The following is a 21,025-nucleotide window of genomic DNA, read 5'->3' on the forward strand; positions in this document are numbered from 1 at the left end:
AATATACCCAATTCACTTTTAAAACAGTTAAATATCATAAAAGCAGTCTAAAATATGATATAGCAATACTAAGTAGCGGATAATGTCAATAAGGTGCGGAAGTATAACCCAACACAGCCCTAACCGGGGTGTCACAAGTCAAGAGCATCTACTAGGGTATAAATACAACTGAAAGCCTGGAGTGTACAAAAACAGTCTAATGAAAAGAAGAGAGAGAAAAGCAGTGCTGCGAACGCCGGCAGCTACCTTGCTAAACTCTGATGACCCTGCCTCGAAAATAATCAAATTACCACAAAATTTCCGAAATTGGTCAAACCGGACCCCCGGGCCCACATCTCGGAATTTGACAAAATTCACAAAACTAAAATCCTTATACTCTCACGAGTCTAACCATAAAAAAATTATCTAATTCCGATACCATTTGGTCCTTCAAATCATCATTTTACATTTTTGAAAAATTTTACAATTTCTTCCCAAATTCCATCCCAAATCACAAATTAAATGATGAATTCAATGATAGATTCATGTACTCTAGCCAAATCTGAGTTAGAATCACTTACCTCGATGAATTTCTTGAAAAACCTTCAAAAAATCACCAAAATCCGAGCTCTCTAGGTCAAAATATCAAATAAAACCCAAAACCTCGTATTTATAGAGTACCCCACAGATTTTCACCTCCGCGGATCGCACAAAATCGACCGCGGTCCGCACAAAACCAGTGTGGTCCACACAAAAACGACCACGGTCGCACAGGCTTTCCTCTGCAGTGGCAGGCTTCAGTATTTCCACCTTTCGTTTCTGAATCATCTCAAAATTCCTTGTAGATCAAAAGATATGAGCTTCCGAAGTAAGACCAGTGAAATGTTCACCCACCGCGTCCGCACTGCATTTTGTGCAGTCCGCATAGTACCTACCGCAGCCGCACTTCATTTTGTGCAGACCATGTAGGTGGGTTCCGAGGCCTGCAACCCTTCTGGACCTGCTACTGCTATGATTTTCGGCCTAAAACATCCCGGAACCTCCGGAACTTCAAACCAATTATACCAACACATCCCATGATATCGTTCAAACTTGTTCAAAACTTCGGAATGCTCACAGCAACATCGAATCACCAATATCACATCGGATTCAAACCTAAAAATTTCAAGAACTTCCAAATTACACTTTTGATCAAAAAGTCTATCAAATCTCGTCCGAATGAACTGAAATTTTGCACACATGCCACAAATGACACAAGGGAGCTACTACAACTTCCGGAATTTCATTCCAACCTCTATATCAAAATCTCACCTATCAACCGGAAAATACCAAAATCTCAATTTCGGCAATTTAAGCCTAACCCTTCCACGGACCTCCAAAATGCATTCCGATCACACCCCTAAGTCCCAAATCACCTAACGGAGCTAACTAAATCATAAAAATTCCGATCCGAGATCATATACAAACAAGTCAACTCTTGGTCAAACCTTTCAAATTTTAAGCTTTCAACCTAGACTGTTCTTCCAAATTCATTCTGATTAACCTGAAACCCAATACCAACGATTTACATAAGTCATAATACACCACACGGGGCAAGTCATGCCCGTGAACTGGCGAGTGAAGTGCAAAAGCTCAAAATGACCGGTCGGGCCGTTACATCCTCCCCCACTTAAACATATGTTCGTCATCGAACGTGCCTAGAGTTGTTCCAAAAGCCAACCAATCGCTGAATAACCTTACCATGCATATACCCGGGAGTGATCCCGCGTCAGAGTGATCCTGCGTTACCCTATCTCATATAGGTCCGATAACACAATGCAACTAAAATTTCACAATCCAACCTAGCCCATAAACCTTAGAACCCCATTTCCACTTCCGGAATCATCCACAAGATTAGAATCTCACATCTATATTCAGAATAAGCCCGAACTAGCTGTAATAACCCATACCTGTAACCTCAAGTGCAATCACTTGATATACCACATAACTCAAACACTCGTAGTGATAACTTCTAATTACAGCAGCTGCACACAACACCCGAATATCGATAGAAAAACTCTTATCAACTAAAGTCTCACCCCAACACTTTCATACACTGCTAATGATAACTAAAACACACGGTAAGCCATAACCATTTCCTAGATCAACCATTCAAGAAGCCACTTCTCCTTTGGCAAATAGCACAGCTAATTTCTGAGCCGAAGCTCGATATTATCCCTCCGATATGCTGAAATCGAACCCGTTCGTATTCATTAATGATCCCAACGGTCTCCTCTAATCCAACATACTACTCTGGTGACATGACACATCAATACAGGCCTACGCCAACACTTGCGCAATACGCACACCAATAAGCAGCAGTCCGAACATACTCAAATCATGAAAATGACTCAAATGAAAAAGTTGTACCTGAAGCTCACCAGTACCACCACAACACAAGGTTGAGAACCTGTCTCACATCATTGGAATAGAACACACGAATCCAACCTGCAAGGTCATACCTCCACATAACTTCGTTGCAACGTGTGATCCTATCCAAACACTGCTCCACATGAAATACCTCAAGTCACTCTGCTCGAAATTGACGACCACGCGCAATTGATGTCTAGAACCAAAGTAAATCATCATAACCATGGTAAAGCAAATACGTAACACCTCACAATTCAAAAGGACATAACCGATACGACATCCACCGCGTAGTACCCAGTTACTCTCCCAACTCGACTTCCACTATGAAACCCCAATAGAACCACACCATATGTGTCCATAACCAACAAATCATAATGCCTTATAACACGGAAAGGTAACTCATAGATCTCCCCAGATTACTAATAAGCTCAATAACAATTGAATCAACACATCCCTCAACAATACATTTCGGAGCCAACCAAGCCGACCCAAGTTAGAACACGCATCCACATTGGCCTGCCAACGAACTCCTTATCAAGGAAATCCTGAAGCTGCTCATTCCGCTCCTTTAACTCTGTCGGTGCCATACGATACAGTGTCCGGCATCAAATCAATACCGAAATCAACCACCCTGCCCGGCGACATTCCCGGCCACTAGAAACACATCCAAAATGTCCATCACCACCGGAACTGAATCGATGGTAGATGCCTCTACACTGACATTCATCATGAAAGCCCAAATAAGAAGGACAATCCTTCCCAGCCATCCGTTGGGTCTTTGAAATATAAAACCACTCTACTAGGACATAATCCGTCCAACCTCGCCACTCAATCCGTGGCATTTTCGGCATAGCCAACAACGCCGCCTTAGCGCAATAGTCCAAAATGACACAACACGGAGACAACCAGTCTGAAACCAATATCACATCCAAAATCTAACATACCAAGCAACGAAGATCCGCTCGGGCCTCCAAACTCCCAATAATCACTAAATAGTGCCGATACACACGACTCACAATTACAATATAGCCTAAATGTGAGAACTTCCCTGACTCTAAGTCCATATGGCACATGACTCAACACACCTGATCCCAATCCCGTCGTCCGAATGCATACCATGCCTCAAATACCCAATCATTCCATGGGAGATACTCTGAAATTCCTCGGTGCCACCAAGCAAACCCGAACACCAACCGTCGATCTAATGAGAAGGTGCAGCAATACTACCGAAGTACCATCAACTTAATCACATTGCCTTTCCTAAAACATATACCCTCGTCAAGTCACTCCAACTAGCAATACCATTTCCTTAATCATCTGAAGATCATCCCCCTAATCATATGAAGCTCATTTCTCTAATCATCTGAAACTGCGCGCGCTACCTAAGAATTTTATGACTTTCCGTTCAAAACTGAATTGTAACCTTACACACGCAAATCTCAGTCCTCCACACATACTGCATATACCATACCATCCTAGGATAACCATGAGAACTTTATATCCCTTCCGAACCACAAGCAATTATGCACTCAACCAACCAAGAACTTTCCATTGAGCCCAACTGGAAGAAAATCACTATACATCCCTGCTCCTCACGCCGGCAGAACTATACACACGCAATTATACATCCCCTGCTCCTCACGCCATCTAAGATATACCATACCATCCTAGGATAACCATGAGAACTTCATATCCCTTCCGAACCACAAGCAATTATGCACTCAACCAACCAAGAACTTTCCATTGAGCCCAACTGGAAGAAAATCACTATACATCCCCTGCTCCTCACGTCGGTAGAACTATACATCCCCAGCTTCTTAGGTAGCGCATGCTACCTAAGAATTTTATGACTTTCCGTTCAAAACTGAACTGTAACCTTACACACGCAAATCTCGATCCTCCACACATACTGCATATACCATACCATCCTAGGATAACCATGAGAACTTCATATCCCTTCCGAACCACAAGCAATTATGCACTCAACCAACCAAGAACTTTCCATTGAGCCCAACTGGAAGAAAATCACTATACATCCCCTGCTCCTCACGCCGGCAGAACTATACATCTCTAACCATGGTAGAAATCGACAAGAATTCTTCGACTCCCCTTTGCACAACAAGTCCGTCAGGACTGAATCTTCCTAACTCAGCCAACCTACGCAAGCCACTAAAACCCAAGGGCATTGCCACGAAATACCCGTAAAAACTCATTACCTTGAACACCCCCAAGGATTTAATCATATACTTACCATGCTGATCCAGCCTGCTACCATGATACCCCATCTATCCGAGTTCCTTTCTGATTTACCTTCATATTGATATTCCTCCTTGCTATATCATCACAATTCCTCAACCCAGACTTACCACACGGAACCCAAGCATAAAGCCACACCGTCTAAGGATTATAAGCCGCTGAATACTCTTTTAAGTGTTCCCCAAAGCCATTACCTTCACCTTCCCTATACTGATATATAGAATCCCATAATTAATATAGAAAATACCACAAGTCTTGCCATCTTCCACTGAAAACTCAGTTTCTAGCCGTAAGTACAACTCGAAAGCCTTCAATTATTGCATGTAGAGTTTTGAACACAATAGGACCATTCTCTAGAGCCATCCACTTCACTCAACCCGCAGTTAGATTGATTAAACGAACTGAACAACCTATGTTTCACTAGCACTCCGACACTGCAGAATGTGACCTCATTCCAATATAACCAAGCAATTTCTTGCCCTATGCACCGAGCATTCCTTACCAACCACAACTCAAATCATTCCCTGATTCTTGTACACCCATAAAGCATAACATAGCCTTTATTGAAATTTCCTTTACTCGATCCATAACTGATTTACAAATACGCCTCGAGCTGGAACCATTAGAGCACATAACCGTGCAATAAACTATTCAATAGCGGACTCCCCCACTTGGCTCGAAGCCATAGATCAAAACACGCACCACAACTCATAACGCATACACTTTATTGCTGCCATAACACCATAGTGATATTAACTCAATCCTTCATGAGCTCGTGGAACACAGACCTTCTGGTACTTCATATCTTCTACAAATCTCGCACTTACTCTCGTAACAATTAAACCCACTCTCTTAAGCGACCCAAATTAAATTCACACATATATTTCACTTGTAAATGGGATCTTCTAACAGACAACATAAAGATCACACAACTCCAGAACACTTCGCAGGAGATAACCCGCCTGCTTCACCTTAAACTAACATTTATGTATACCTTCTACCGTCATAACCATTACAAAGTCACTTAGTCTTCCTGAGTCTGAACTCATACCGCAACATGAAATCTACTCCACTCCCAACAAGGAGACATGAAAAGATTCTTCACACGCCCATAACTCGGGCTATAACTCGAATCAAGACGGAAATCAAGCACCTAATAGTTCTTCTATCATCCAGCATACCTTTCTCGTCACTTCCAAATCATACGAATACATCTCGTAGCACTAACATTCTCAATACATATCCATCAAGCCGTCACTTCCACTAATAGGGAAAAATACCGAACATATAAATTCAAAAGTACTTTCTCACACAATCAGCACCTCGGTGCTCAAGCTATAGGCAAAACTCCGGCCTCAAGTCCTCTAGACTGTCCCAACATCAACACACAGATATCGTATCTCGCCCTCAGGGAATCATAAGCCATCGATGCACATCTGATACTGAGTGCTCATGCGCGCACACGAATGCGTGGAAGGAATTCAAAGAGTTACATTTCAAGCTGAATCAAAGGACGCACGATAAGAATTTAAGAATGTGAAGTTTTCCTAAAGGTTCTGTAGCGTCTCGAGGATAAATACAGACGTCTCTGTACCGATCTTCATGACTCATGAGACCTATGTAACCTAGGCTTTGATACCAATTTGTCAAGACCCTAAACCCAAACCCGATCGTGATGGCATCTCTCGTGAAGAAAAGGCCAACTAATTATACCCAATTCACTTTCTAAAAAGTTAAATATCATAAAACAGTCTAAAACATGATATAGCAATACTAAGTAGTGGATAATGTCAATAAGGTGCGGAAGTACAACCCAACACAGCCCTAACCAGAGTGTCACAAGTCACGAGCATCTACTAGGGTATAAATACAACTGAAAGCCTGGAGTGTACAAATACAGTCTAATGAAAAGAAGAGAGAGAAAAGCAGTGTTGCAAACGCCGACAGCTACCTTGCTAAACTTTGATAACTCTGCCTCTGATCAGCCAAAATATACCTGAATCTGCACACCAAGGTGCACGGAGTAATGTGAGTACTCCGACTCAGTGAGTAATAATAATAAATAAAGACTGAAGGCAAGAAATCACGTAAAACATATTAAGATACTGTATAGAAGCAGTCCAAAACCAGTAAGAAAGCAGTGAAGCTGTAAAAATCTCTTAAAGTATCTTAGCTCAGTTTAAACTTCTTTAAAAATGACTTTTTCAGCAGTTACGCAAACGAATGCAAACAATTAGTACAGATAAGCACAGAAATCCGCCCCTCGGGCAGAAATACACAATCAACAGGTAATGACAAGCAATTAAGAAGATAAACACATAAAGGTTCGCTCCTCAGGCACAATCTCAAAAAAGTACCAGCCCCTCGGGCTATATCTCACATCACAATGGGTACCCGCGCTCACTGGGGTGTGCAGACTCCGGGAGGGGCCCCTTACGGCCCAAGCGCAAATCAAACCATCTCGTGGCATCAAATCTAGGCCCTCGGCCTCATAAATAATATCAACAAGCCACCTCATGGCGTACATATCTCAGGCCCTCGGCCTCAGTCAGTATCTGTGTTTCCTCACAATTAGGCCCTCGGCCTTACTCAGTCAAATATACTCACAAGCCCCTCGGGGAATAGTAAAACAGTACTTCTCAGCACAAAACATCATTTAGAAATATTATTTAAGTCTCAAAACTGAGTAAAATGGCTGAGTAGTAAAACAGTGGAAAATAATATGACTGAGTTCAAGTAATAAGTCAAAACAGTGAGGAAATAGTAATAAAAATCCCCAAAGGGTTCAAATAGTTAGCACGAAGCCCAAATATGGCAATCAGCCCAAATCATGATGATAACAAATAAGTTTCAGTCAAATACGTGGTAAAATCATCAATCGGGATGGACCAAGTCACAATTCTCAATAGTACACAACCCCACGCTCGTCGTCAAGCATGTGCCTCACCTCAATGGAGCACTACGATATGCAATCCGGGGTGTCAAAACCTCAGAACATCGTTTACAATCATTACTCACCTCTATCTGGTCCGAGCTCTCTAGGTCAAAATATCAAATAAAACCCAAAACCTCGTATTTATAGAGTACCCCATAGATTTCCACCTCCGCGGACCGCACAAAATCGACTGCGGTCCGCACAAAACCAGTGCGGTCCGCACAAAAACGACCGCGGCTGCACAGGCTTTCCTCTACAGTGACAGGCTTTAGTATTTTGGAAAAAAGTTTCACTAGTGATGTCCAAATTATGAAATCTTTAATTTTCTGAAAACTGGGCACAAAGAGCTACAACTTTCGTTTTTGAATCATCTCAAAATTCCTTGTAGATCAAAAGATATGAGCTTCCGAAGTAGGACCAGTGAAATGTTCCCCACCGCGGGCGCACTGCATTTTGTGCGGTCCGCACAACACCTACCGCAAGCGCACTTCATTTTGTGCGGACCGTGCGGGTGGATTCCGAGGCCTGCAACCCTTCTGGACCTGCTACAGCTATGATTTTCGGCCTAAAATATCCCGGAACCTCCGGAACTTCAAACCAATTATACCAATACATCCCATGATATCGTTCAAACTTGTTCAAAACTTCGGAATGCTCACAGCAACATCGAATCACCAAGAACTTCCAAATTACACTTTTGATCAAAAAGTCTATCAAATCTCGTCCGAATGACCTGAAATTTTGCACACATGCTACAAATGACACAACGGAGCTACTACAACTTCCGGAATTTCATTCCAACCTCTAAATCAAAATCTCACCTATCAACCGAAAAACGCTGAAATCTCAATTTCGCCAATTTAAGCCTAAACCTTCCACGGACCTGCAAAATGCATTCTGATCACTCCCCTAAGTCCCAAATCACCTAACGAAGCTAACCAAATCATAAAAATTCCGATCCGAGATCATATACAAACAAGTCAACTCTTGGTCAAACCTTTCAAATTTTAAGCTTTCAACTGAGACTGTTCTTCCAAATTCATTTTGATTAACCTGAAACCCAACACCAACGATCTACATAAGTCATAATACACCACACGGAGCAAATCATGCTCGAGAACTGGCGAGCGAAGTGTAAAAGCTCAAAACGACCGGTCGGGCCGTTACACCAACCAACTTTGATCGGTTATTCATTTAAAATAAATTAAAATTAATATTAAAAAAATGACCGATTTCGGTCGTTCATTTTAAAAAATCGTCCGAATTCGGGTCAATAATTTTATTTTTTTAATAAAACCGACCAACATTGGTAAGTTATTTTCGTGCGAAAATACAATTAAAGGGTATAAATGAAATAAAAGACAGTCTTAAGACAAAATGCACCAATAGTCTAGTGGTAGAATAGTATCTTGCCACAGTATACCCCGATTTAATTCCCAGATGGTGCATTTTTTAATTACATAATTAAAATACCACCTGACATTGGTAGGAAAAAACCGACCAACTTTGGTTGGTTTTTTCGGCAATTTTTATTGACCAACCAAAGTTGGTCGGTCAGTATGCCCTTCCGACCTTCAAAGTACCGACCACACGTTAATGGTCGCATTTTGGACGGTTATTGGCCATTACCGACCTACTTTGATCGATTTTGTTAGACGGTTGTTTCTAAATTTTTAATAGTGATCAGAGCCAATGGTTTGGCGGGACGATAGAGATTGCCGAGTGTAGTATGGGGCCCCGGCTTAGTGCCTTTTCCCGTCTACGGGGTTTATGACCTTTACTCGTAGCTTCAAAGACACATACATAGCCTCTGCTTGAGCTTCGGTGAGTATAAATACTCGGATCATGTGGGTGGCACACAGTTAATCTCAAAATTAGCTCATAAGCGGTGATGGGTCATGTTGAACTTAGTTCAAGGGGGGATTGTTGGGAGTGTTTGAACAAAGTCCCACCTATAAAGTAGAAAAGAAAAATATATTACTTATAAGGAGTTGGATAATCTTAATAGTTTGAGGCCTTTTGGGAAAAACCATGCGAGCTTGGGCCAGAGTGGATAATATCACACCATGTTAACAGTATATTTGGATCGTTTAGTAAAACACTATATTTCCTTCAGTACCGGTCACACGCGTCGTATTTGGCATTAATTGTTGCCTGATTCGACATTTGTCTATCTTCGATTTCATGTGTCATCTTTCCATTTCACCACTTGGTTAATTATCAATCAATTTTACCCCATACAATGGCAACTTGAATCAAATTAATGTTCAATATTGATAATCATAGCATCATTTAAAGAGCAATATATATTCATGGTGATTTGGAAACTTTAAACAAAATGAGCCGTTAGAGTAACAGAACTTTGATTAATAATAATGAACAAAAAATAATTAGTTGGTTCAACTTTTCGCTAAGGTTGGTGAGGGTATGCCAACCACTAGCTTCCACTGTTGTTATTAATTTCTTAAATCTTTTTAAGCTTCCTATCGGTTTTGATTAAAATGATTTGGATGGACCGTCCAAGATTTTAACGATTTTTACTGGCAAATATAATAAACATCATCATGTCATCCTTTGAGGTGGAAATATTTGTAAAAGCTATTCCCTTCATGAGTTTAAAAGAAACGACAATGAATATTTGCGACTTTGGAGAAAAATACAGTGTAGTCGCTATTTGTGCTTTTTTTTCTACGATGGGTTGCGTCATTGTATGAAAATTTTAAAATGGTATATAAGGTATCTATATCAATCTATATATATCTATATTTATATATTATATTAAAATCACGAAGGCCCTTAGCAAAATATCGTTTACCTTTTTTACCCCTTTAAAATAGAATTCACCCTGGAGAAAATAGTCATTTGATTATTCTCTCAAGATTTAGAACTTTGAAATTAATTAAAAATCTAAAAGTTTGATTATAAAATCTTTCCTTATTAAACTATGTCTTTATATTTAGGACTTTAAAATCAATTAAAACTCTTTTAAAAACTTATAATTTTATTTCTGCAAGCTTCAACCTTTGTCATTTTTCTTTCCTTTAAAAAACGTCAAAGCTAAGTAATTTAAAGAAGAAGGTGTTACAAAAATTAGTATCAGGTAATCAATACCATAAAAGGGAAATTTTGAAATGTTATAAGAAACTATCACTTAAAGGAGTTTTGTTTATGTAACATAAAACGAATTTATTCATTGTTACTTTATTTAAAATTTAATAATAAATATCATTCGATAAACATTAGAAATTCTAATAAATAATAAATATTTGATATTTAACACCTATCTAATAACTAATACTTCAAATAAAGATGTAATTAACAAACATAATCTCAAAGAGATAAAGATGGAGGGGGAATACATGTACAACAACAAAAAAAAAACGTTAAAGGAGTTGGATCACCCTGGATTACTTAAGAGTCATTTGATTTTTCTGTGACTGAATAAAAGAATCTTTTATTATTTTCTCTTCTCTCCCGCACTCTTGGACTTAGAATAGGTTGTGTGCATTTTAAGTAATGAAATTATAAATTAAATGGTTATATGTTTTAAGCTGAATATGTTGTCAAGATAATTGCAGACTTATATGAACCGAGTTTCTTTTCTTCCTTTATTATTTAGCTAATACTTCAAATAAAAATGTAACTAGTTAACATATTCTTGAAGTGAAATTTAAGTAATTAAATTATAAAATGGGAATACATTTTAAGTTGAATATGTCGCGGACTTATATAGACAAAGTTCCTTCCTCTATTAATTAGCTAAATAATCTAAATAATCATTATTTTCGAAAACCTATACAATAACAACAACAACTCAGTAAAATTTCACTAGTGGGGTCTGGGGAGAGTAGTGTGTACGCTGACCTTACCCCTACCCCGAAGGAGTAGAGAGGCTGTTTCTGAAAGACCCTCGGCTCAAGAAGACAAAAAGACAAAAAAAGACAATATTAGTAACACCACAGATATAATATGAAAAAAATACGAAAAATAGGAACAACATTAAATCAAGAAGAATGATACAAAGCAAAAGCAAAATAGTATCCCTACCAAACTAGTCACACAATGTTATGGCATAAGACAAGACTCAACTACCTCCTAACCTGCAACCCTAATACTCGACCTCCACATGTTCCTATCAAGTGCCATATCCTCGGAAATCTGAAGACTCGTCATATCATGCCTAATCACCTCCCCCAATACTTCTTAAGCCGCCCCTACCTCTTCTCGTTCCTTCCACAACCAGCCGTTCGCACCTCCTTACCGGAGCATCTGGGTTTCTCCTCTGAAGATGCCTGAACCATCTCAGCCTTGCTTTCCGCATCTTGTCATCAATGGGAGCCACGCACACCTTCTCTCGAATATCATCATTCTTAATCTTATCCATCATAATATGCCCGCACATCCACCTCAACATCCTCATTTCTGCTACCTTCATCTTTTGGGTATGTGATTTCTTAACCGGCCAACACTCAGCCCCATACATCATGGCCGGCCTAACCACAGCTTTATAGAACTGACCTTTGAGTATCAGTGGCACTCTCTTGTCATACAATACTCCTGATGCTAACCTCCACTTCATCCATCCTACCTTAATACGGTGTGTAACATCCTCGTCGATCTCCTCTCCCCCCTGGATAATCGACCCAAGGTACTTGAAGTTGTCTCTACTCGGGATGACCTGTGATTCAAGCCTCACATCCACGCCCACTCCCCTCTGCTCAGCGCTGAACTTACACTCCAGGTATTCCGTCTTTGTCCTGCTAAGCTTGAAACCCTTAGATTCAAGAGCCTGTCTCCAAACCTCCAGGCTCTCGTTAACACCGGTTCACGACTCATCAATCAAAACTACGTCGTCAGCGAATAACATGCACCATGGCACATCCCCTTGAATGTGATGTGTTAACGCGTCCATCACTACGGCGAATAGGAACGGACTGAGCGCAGAACCTTGGTATAACCCCATAACAACCGAAAAATCCTCAGAGTCGCCTCCTACTGTCTTAACCTGAGTCTTTGTCCCATCATACATGTCCTTAATTACCATAATGTAGGGAACCGACACGCCTTTTGCCTTCAAGCTTCTCCAGAGAACTTCTCTAGGAACCTTGTCATACGCTTTTTCGAGGTCAATAAACATCATGTGCAGGTCTTTCTTCATATCTCTGTACTGTTCAACCAACCTCTTAACAAGATGTATAGCTTCTGTAGTAGAACGACCCAGCATAAAACTAAACTGGTTGTCGAAAACAGACATTGTCATCCTCAACCTTGCTTTAACCACCCTCTCCCATACTTTCATAGTATGACTCAGTAATTTGATGCCCCTATAATTGTTACAACTCTGGATACCACCCTTGTTCTTATATAGTGGTACCACCGTACTCCACTTCCACTCATCCGGCATCCTCTTCGCCTTAAAAATAACATTCAATAACCTAGTCAACCACTCAAAACCTGCTTTCCCCCACACACTTCCAAAATTCTACCGGAATCTCGTCAGGTCCAGTCGCTTTGCCCCTACTCATCTTACTCATAGCTCTCACGACCTCCTCAACCCTGATGCGTCTGTAGTACCCAGAGTCACTGTGACTCTCGGAATGCTCCAATTCACCGAGCACAATATCCCGATCTCCTACTTCATTAAGAAGTTTTTGAAAGTAAGTCAGACATCTCCTCTTAATCTGGGAATCTTCCATCAATACTCTACCATCAACGTCCTTGATGTATCTCACTCGGTATAAATTTTGAGCTTTCTCCTCTCTCTTCTTGGCCAGCCTAAATAACTTCTTCTCCCCTCCTTTTCCCCTAGTTCCTCGTACATACAACTATAAGCCGCAGTCTTAGCCTCCATGACCGCCAGCTTTGCTTCCTTCCTAGCTACCTTATATCTCTCCATACACGCTCGCCTCTCCTCCTCACCTATGCTCCCCACTAACGTATGGTACGCCTCCTTCTTCACCTCCACTTTACCTTATACCACTTCATTCCACCACCAGTCTCTTTTGTGCCTACCGGAGATGCCCGTCGAGACCCCTTTCACCTCTTTCGCAGCCTCCCTTATACAGTTTGTTGTCGTTGACCACATAGTGTTCGCATCACCACTGCTCCTTCAAGCTCCCATAGACGACAACCGCCCCTCCAACTCTTGGGCTTTGTCCTTAGTTAAGGCTCCACACCTGATTCTCGGTCTTCCACAAGAAGACATTTTCCTCCTCTTCTCCCTAATACCAACGTCCATCACTAAAGCCTATGTCGTGTCACGAGTATCTCACCTGGAATCGCCTTGCAATCCTTTTACAACCCTCTGTCACGCCTTTTGAGGAGGAGATAGTCAATCTGAGTCTTCGCTACCGCATTTTGAGAAGTAACCAAATGCTCCTCCCTCTTCGAAAATCAAGAGTTAGCAACCACCAACCCAAAAGCCTTAGCGAAGTCCAGTAATGAGGTTCCTCTCCCCAAAACCAAAGCCTCCATGCACTTTGTCATACACACCTGTGGTCAACGCAATATGGCCATTGAAATTCCCTCCTATTAATAACTTCTCAGTAGGTGGTACTTGACGTATAATCTCATCCAACCCCTCCCAAAAGCATCATTTAACCTTCTCATCAAGGCCCGCATTTGGTGCATAGGCACTAACGACGTTTAGGGTGCACTGTCCAACCACCAACTTAATAATCATCAATCTAGCATTCACTCGTCTAACTTCAACCACCGACTCTCTAAGTTCCCTAGACACCAAAATATCCATTCCATTTTTACCCTTCTGGGTTCATGAGTTCCCAAGTTTATACCCGTCCGCGTCCCTCGCACTCGACCCTTCCCACCTGGTCTCCTGGACATACGCTATATTGACTCTCCTCTTCTGAAGGATCTTCGCCAACTCTATAGACTTACCTGTCAATGAACCTACGTTCCACGACTCAATTCTCAACCGATGGACACATTTGTTCCCTTTACCTCCCTTGCCTCCCAACCCACCCCCTAACCCCCGCACCCCCCGAAGACATGAACTCACTCGACCATCCCAGACTACAGCAACTATAACTCCGGCGGACTAGAGGAAATCACTAATAGACACAACAAACCAAACTAGAATAAGACAAGATACCACTACAAGCGCACTAATATGGTGACTAAACTAATAAGAACTAAAAGGATAGCAATTTTGCTAACACAATAGAGGTAAACAGGCAAACAGGAGGTACCAACTCCCGTGAGTATAACCTGGTAATTGTCTTGGTATACCCGACGGTATTGCGGCCACCTAGCTCGTTCACGTCCAACTACTGTTGTTCCTTGCTGATACTCGGGTCGTTCTTCACTGTTTGCACGTCTCGCTCGCCGCCCAAAGCCACCGGCCCTAACAGGAAATAAACACAAAATACCACGGGTCCAAACAAATAGGGGGTTGTCACCGCTACCACTGGTGATGCCCAGCCGTTGCAACGAAACGCAGAGAAAAAGGAAGCGAATTTGAAGGTGCTAGTTTATGAACAAACAAAATATTGCAGAATTAGTAAAAATAATGTAAAAGAGTAGGGGAGATTTGTATATACAAAAAAAACAAAATTTTTGAAATAAAGAGGAGAAAATCGTAATAAGAAATGATATTTGTAATGATGTAGCGAATCAAGTGAAATTTGAAAGCAAATACAAGGAGGAGCGTCGATTTATATAGAGCAAAATGAATCTATAAACTATAACAATAGTAAAATATACCGATAATGTCGGATCTGCCCAAGAGCTGACAAGTCCTGCTGCGTCCTATCAGAAAGCTGTTCGGGAGTCGCCGGAATTTATGAAACTTGCCGAAAATCTATACCCACCTGAAAATAGCTCGTCCTCGCTGGGAAAGAATCTGCACCTGTCCAAAGAAACAGACACACCCCCACACACACAAAACATGAGAGTAAGAGAGAGTGTAGAGTGGAAGATGACGAAGTGGAAGGTGTCGACGGAAAAGCAGATAAGTGTGTTCAAGCACATAAAGCGATCAAAGTTCAAGTACTGAACTTTATTTGAAGCTTAATAGACAAAACTGAACAATCAATAAAGCTTAAACATACATTAGCAATAAAATCAGTTTATAGAATACTAATAAAAATTTCTAGTACGTTAAAAATTCTCGTTGATAAAATGAGCGAATTACCTAAAAATTGCGAATGAGATAGTAATAGCAGATTATACTCTCGGATTCCACTGGCTGACAACTAAAAGAAGAAGAAAATGGAGGGAAAAAAAGGGCCGTCGGAAATTATTTTCCTGATGACCACCGCAAATCTAGTGGGGGTAGGGGTAGGGGAGGAGGAGGGTTGGATATGGGGATGAGAGGCGAGGGAGATGAGGGGTGGCTTACCTGCCTGGGTGGGTCGTCGGCGTCGCTGCTGGTCGCCGGTGTAGTTTGTCAGTGCCCGTTAGTCACAGAGAACTGGAGATAGCGAAGGAGGAGCGTCGAAAAAGAGAGAGAAACCAATTTAAGAAAAAGGCAATTGGCATTTAGGGGGAAATAGAATTGAAATTTCTTTCGAAAACTTATACTTTCTATTAAAAATAAACTATTTTTTACAACTCAAACCCAACTTTCAATATGTATCTATGCTATTTTTCTTTCTTTATTAAGTTAGCTAAATAGATCAACAATCATCATTTTTAGAAATTTTTAATTTTTTAAATCTTTTATTTTATGACTCAAACACAATTTTCTATATATGATTTTAAAAAATTTCTATGGTACACGCGCGACGCGCGTTCGTGAGACTAGTTTTATATTAAAAGCACGAAGGCCCTTAGCAAAATATCGTTCGCCGTTTTACCCTGTAAAAACTAATTTTACATTGGACAAAATTATAATTTACCTATTTTACTAATATTTAAGATTTGAAATCAATTATATTCCTTTTACTAAATTTTTCCTTATTTGAATTTTTACAGTATAAAAAGTCATAATATTTAGAACTCTAAAATTAATTAATTCCCTTATTTGACTAGGAATGATCTAATTTAAGTTGTTACGTTAAAGGGAAGAAATAAGAACACGTCTCTTAGATTCTTTATGTTAATCATTGCGCCTCCCATGACCTTCAGCTTCTTCTTCTTTTTTTTTCTTTTTTTTTTTTTTTGGTTTTCACTCATATATGCGGAAGCCGGAGCGACGTGTTAATTCAGAAAGATGCTAAACTTGTGATTTTATTCTCTACGCATCAAAAATAAATAATCACTCCAATTTCAACCTTTGCAAAAGTCATAAGATAAATCTTTCGTTAAGGAGGATTAGATTATCACAAGCTTACGATAAGGATCCAACAAATATACATGTCCCTTGTACTTCTTACAATAACCTAATTAAATTATTTCAACTCTGGATATTAATATGTGAGAGTCATCCATTAATGTCATTGAAAGATGCATGTAAAAATAACTTTAGTCTGCTTCATACTCACGAGTTTTTCTTTATTTTACAGGATCATTAGTCTTTTTGGTGGATGAACTTGAAGATTCAGAAATCCAAGAGGCCAAGAGGTAGAAGTTATAAAAGCAATTTTCGGTGCCGCATGCAACAAGGAATCTCTTATATTTTGAGTTTTGGGCATGAGATTAGTATGTTGTTATTTATATCTTATTCACAATTTTACATTAGATGTTTTACATAAGTTCTTAAAAATATCTTTTCTTTTAAGTCTTCTTTTCTGCTTTGTTCATGCTACTAAATTTTCTGAAGTTATTTGATTTTTGTTACTCTTGCCTCAGATATTACAATTGCTTTTGTAAAACCAATAGGAGGGGAACTGGAATTCAAAACTGGAGTGGATTTGGTTGTTACTTGTTATGACCAAATTTTCGATTGGCTCTTTTCTAAATTTTTTAAGAAAGATTTCTAGCAGTATAAGCCTTAGGGATACAAGGAGCAAAGAGAGTTTTATGATTCAAGAGAGAAGGAGCAATCAAGGAGCTAGAATCAAGGAACCTGTTTCCGCGCATTGATCCATGTGTTTGGGCAACTAGGACTTTATAAAGACCAAACAATGGATTGTCTTTTAATTTTGTTGTCAATGCAACCAAAGGTAATATTCTTTTTCTATTTTTTCACTGATATGATTGAATTGAGAAATATTAATGTTACGGCCCGAATTGTTCGCCATCGGGAGTTGTGATGGCACCTACTAATGTGAGCTAGGCAAGCCGACTACTTGATCAATTTACCCTTTTTAAAATTTTAATCCTTTAGCAATGAGCAATAATTTAAAGACAGCGGAATTTAAATCAAACGGAAGAAAAATAATAAAACTACTGAGTATATCCAATACAACTGTTTAATCTGGGTTTGATTATGGGCTAGAAATGAGTTGAAAATTGTTTTGTTGCTTGGGTCTTGGGTTGAAATCACTGTAGTATAGTTCATTTTCACTGGTTTCGAGCTGTTTCCTTCCTAGAATTTTCTATTGTTTTATTGGCTCCGTGAGTTGATTTCACTACTCAACTAGTTGAATCCGGGACTGTCATCTGCTGCTGTTTACTTGCTGACTGTTCACCTCAATTCTTCTTTGTGCAAACTCCAGGTACATGCTCTGAAACCTGCATAATGTGATATTCAAGTTGAAAGTGAAATGAAAAATGGAAGTCGGATATTTGATATTCAGTCGTGTGTGCTGTTTATGTGCTAAGCTCGATATTCAAGTCTTCTTCTCTATGAAAATCTTTGCTTGTCATTCCAAATGCTAATGTTGTTTAAAGTTCCTATGCACCTAATGTATACAACATATTGATCCTGTTAGTTAGATTTAGTAGTGGCTTATTTAGCTTAAATGGATGCTTCGATTACTGAAATCACACAGATGTTACTACTGCTGTAGATGCAGGATTGGTATTGCCCTTTTAGTAGTTTGTTAGGAAAACATTTTTAGTTATAATAGTTGAATTCTTGTCACTCCTGAAGCATGAGAACTATTAAGGATTAATTGTAGGCTATAGGGTAGCATAGTATTGATTTTCAGGTGTTAATGAGGCTTACTATTATGTTTGATCACCTAAGGGAAAACAGGTTCTAATGATCGTCTCATCTGGAAATATTAGTTTTAAAATTTGAGTTTGATGTTAGTTGGTATGTTCTTATTTTAAATGATTGGTCTGAAATCATCATTGGACCATTTTAAGCCACGGATTTGAGCAAAATGAACAATGGAATTGTGGGCAGTACTCACTCGTTTATGGGTTTGAGTTTTGGATTTGCATTCTTCACTAAGACTTGGGCTCATTAAGGCCCAAGCCTGAAGGTTTGATGTTGATTACTTTGTCGGTAGTCAACTGGGTTCACATAGTAACACTGGAATTTTCAGTCATTGCGTGTGTGCCGTGGGGACTCAATCTTGAGTCCTGCACTTACTGATCTCGGTTTCTAAAAGGAGTGGGCTCATCTCAGGCCCAAGCCTTAAAGGCACTTGTAAATGGGGTTGCGCACTCCATGTTATTTGAGTTTGTTCAATGTCATTGAATCCATCTTTATTCCTTGCTTAGTCAGCGTTACTGAAGCGGTTTTTCTTCGAATAATTTGGCAATTTAATGCAGCACCTGTCAGTTGCTAAATAGATTTGAATTCTTAATTAAAAAAAAGGGGTAATTAGAACTCCTTAAAGCACCCTTTCGCCGACTAGGCTCCTAAAATAGGTTTGAAGTATGCCACCCTCAAAAGAGTAATCCAAACATTTATTGAAATGAGAAATCGAGGCATGCCACTTAGCAAATTTTCATGGCCCTCGCAAAGTTGCAAGTGCGTAGTTGCTTTAGGCGCGCTATTTTAAAAATTACCTTCCTAAACTCGGGTGTGCATTTCATGTGACTCAAATCAAATCTTAAAACGTTGAATAAAATATGCTTAGGATTGTGGGTGCATTTCATGTGGTGCAATCCAAAGACGTGTTTAGACAACGTTCAAATCTCCTTTAAAATTAAATAAAAAGCGGTTATAAGGTTTGAAAAAGTACATAGGTTCAAAAGTGTTCTAAGATTGGATAATTAAGCCGAATATAACAGTTGAGCGACCGTGCTAGAACAACGGAACTCGGGAATGCCTAACACCTTCTCCCGGGTTAACAGAATTCCTTACTCGAATTTCTGGTTCGCGGACTGTTAAAACAGAGTCAATCTTTTCCTCGATTCAGGATTTCAATTGGTGACTTGGGACACCATAAATCTCCCAAGTGGCGACTCTAAATCTGTTAACAATAATATGATCCCGTTTTGATTGTCCTTTAATTGGAAAAACTCCTTTTATATATACTCCTTTATGGGGGTGTAGTAAAAAGGAGGTGTGACAGCTCTGGCGACTCTGCTGGGGATCGAAACCAGAATCTCTGGCTTAGGGTTCAAGAAATTCGAGCTTAGAATAACTGTTATAGTAGGCTTTATCCATTATCTGATTTTGTTACATGATTTGGACCTAATGTGCTAATTGACTGCTTTTACCACTTTGATATTCCGTGAACTGTATATAAACTATTGTGAAATCCCTCTTCTCTATGAGTCTTCTAAATCATGAAGAAGTGTGCACTTCGTGTGACTTCTTTTCTGTTAGAGTCATATTCCAAATTTAGAACGAGGTTCGAACAAGTTACAAAGCCGGTGAAGCTTCTGTATTCCCGGTACGCTGCCCCTCGGCTCGAGCTGTCCACTCGGGTAAGCCAGGTCTAGAACAATAAACCCAGGTTTTGAACCTAGTAAAACAAGACCTCACGCCGGATCCCTAGTAGGAACGTTTGTTTGCATCATGTGCATTTTGGCTTTGGAGGCTCAACACAGGGGTTGGGTCTGTCTAGGACAGGTGCACCCGAAACAAAACGACCATAATGATGCATCTTACTTGCTACTTGTGCATTTATTTGCTTCGGACTTGCATGCTGACCGACTTATGAATATTGGGAAAAGTTGAGGAAAGAGAAATAGCAGTATGAGAGTTAATCGCCTGTTCTGAAAAAAATCAATGTCCAAATAGTGTCGAAACTCTGCCGAATTTTTGAGGAATGAAAAAGAGAAAAAGTTTTTTGTTTTCAAAAAATAGTTTTATTTGCCAATGAAATGAAAAAAAATCTTGTTTTCAAAAATATTTTGTTTTATTTGCCCAAACTACGCCACTTTGATTCTCACAGGGTGTGAGATACGTAGCCAACCCCCATCGGGTCCAACTTTCTTTTTGCAAAAATAGCCCAAAAGCCCAAAAATTCTACTTTAATTTGAAAATAATCAGGGCGATGCCATTCTTGTTAAAAACAGTCGAATGTCCCTAAAAAGGGCGCCGGAAGGCTGTTTTTGCAAGAACAACCACTTTTGGTCACTTTTAAAGGTTTTTATTGGTTAGCCGACACAACTTTAAAATCTTCATTTTCGAAGTGCTGAAAGGCCGTGTTGGCAAGGCCGGGTGTTTTGTGGAAATTTTGAAAAATGGTCATTTCT

General features: G+C 39.8%; 1 long non-coding RNA gene across 1 annotated transcript; it reads left to right on the forward strand.

Moving 5' to 3' along the window:
- The first annotated feature begins 16,703 nt into the window (after positions 1 to 16,703).
- LOC104224150 (uncharacterized) lies at positions 16,704 to 18,537 on the forward strand. Its single transcript, XR_710298.1, has 4 exons — positions 16,704 to 16,954; positions 17,044 to 17,179; positions 17,330 to 17,643; positions 18,139 to 18,537. It is a non-coding gene; the product is annotated as an uncharacterized lncRNA (long non-coding RNA).
- The last annotated feature ends 2,488 nt before the right edge of the window (positions 18,538 to 21,025 follow it).

Source organism: Nicotiana sylvestris, chromosome 3, assembly GCF_000393655.2.
Source record: "Nicotiana sylvestris chromosome 3, ASM39365v2, whole genome shotgun sequence".
NCBI lineage: Eukaryota > Viridiplantae > Streptophyta > Magnoliopsida > Solanales > Solanaceae > Nicotiana > Nicotiana sylvestris.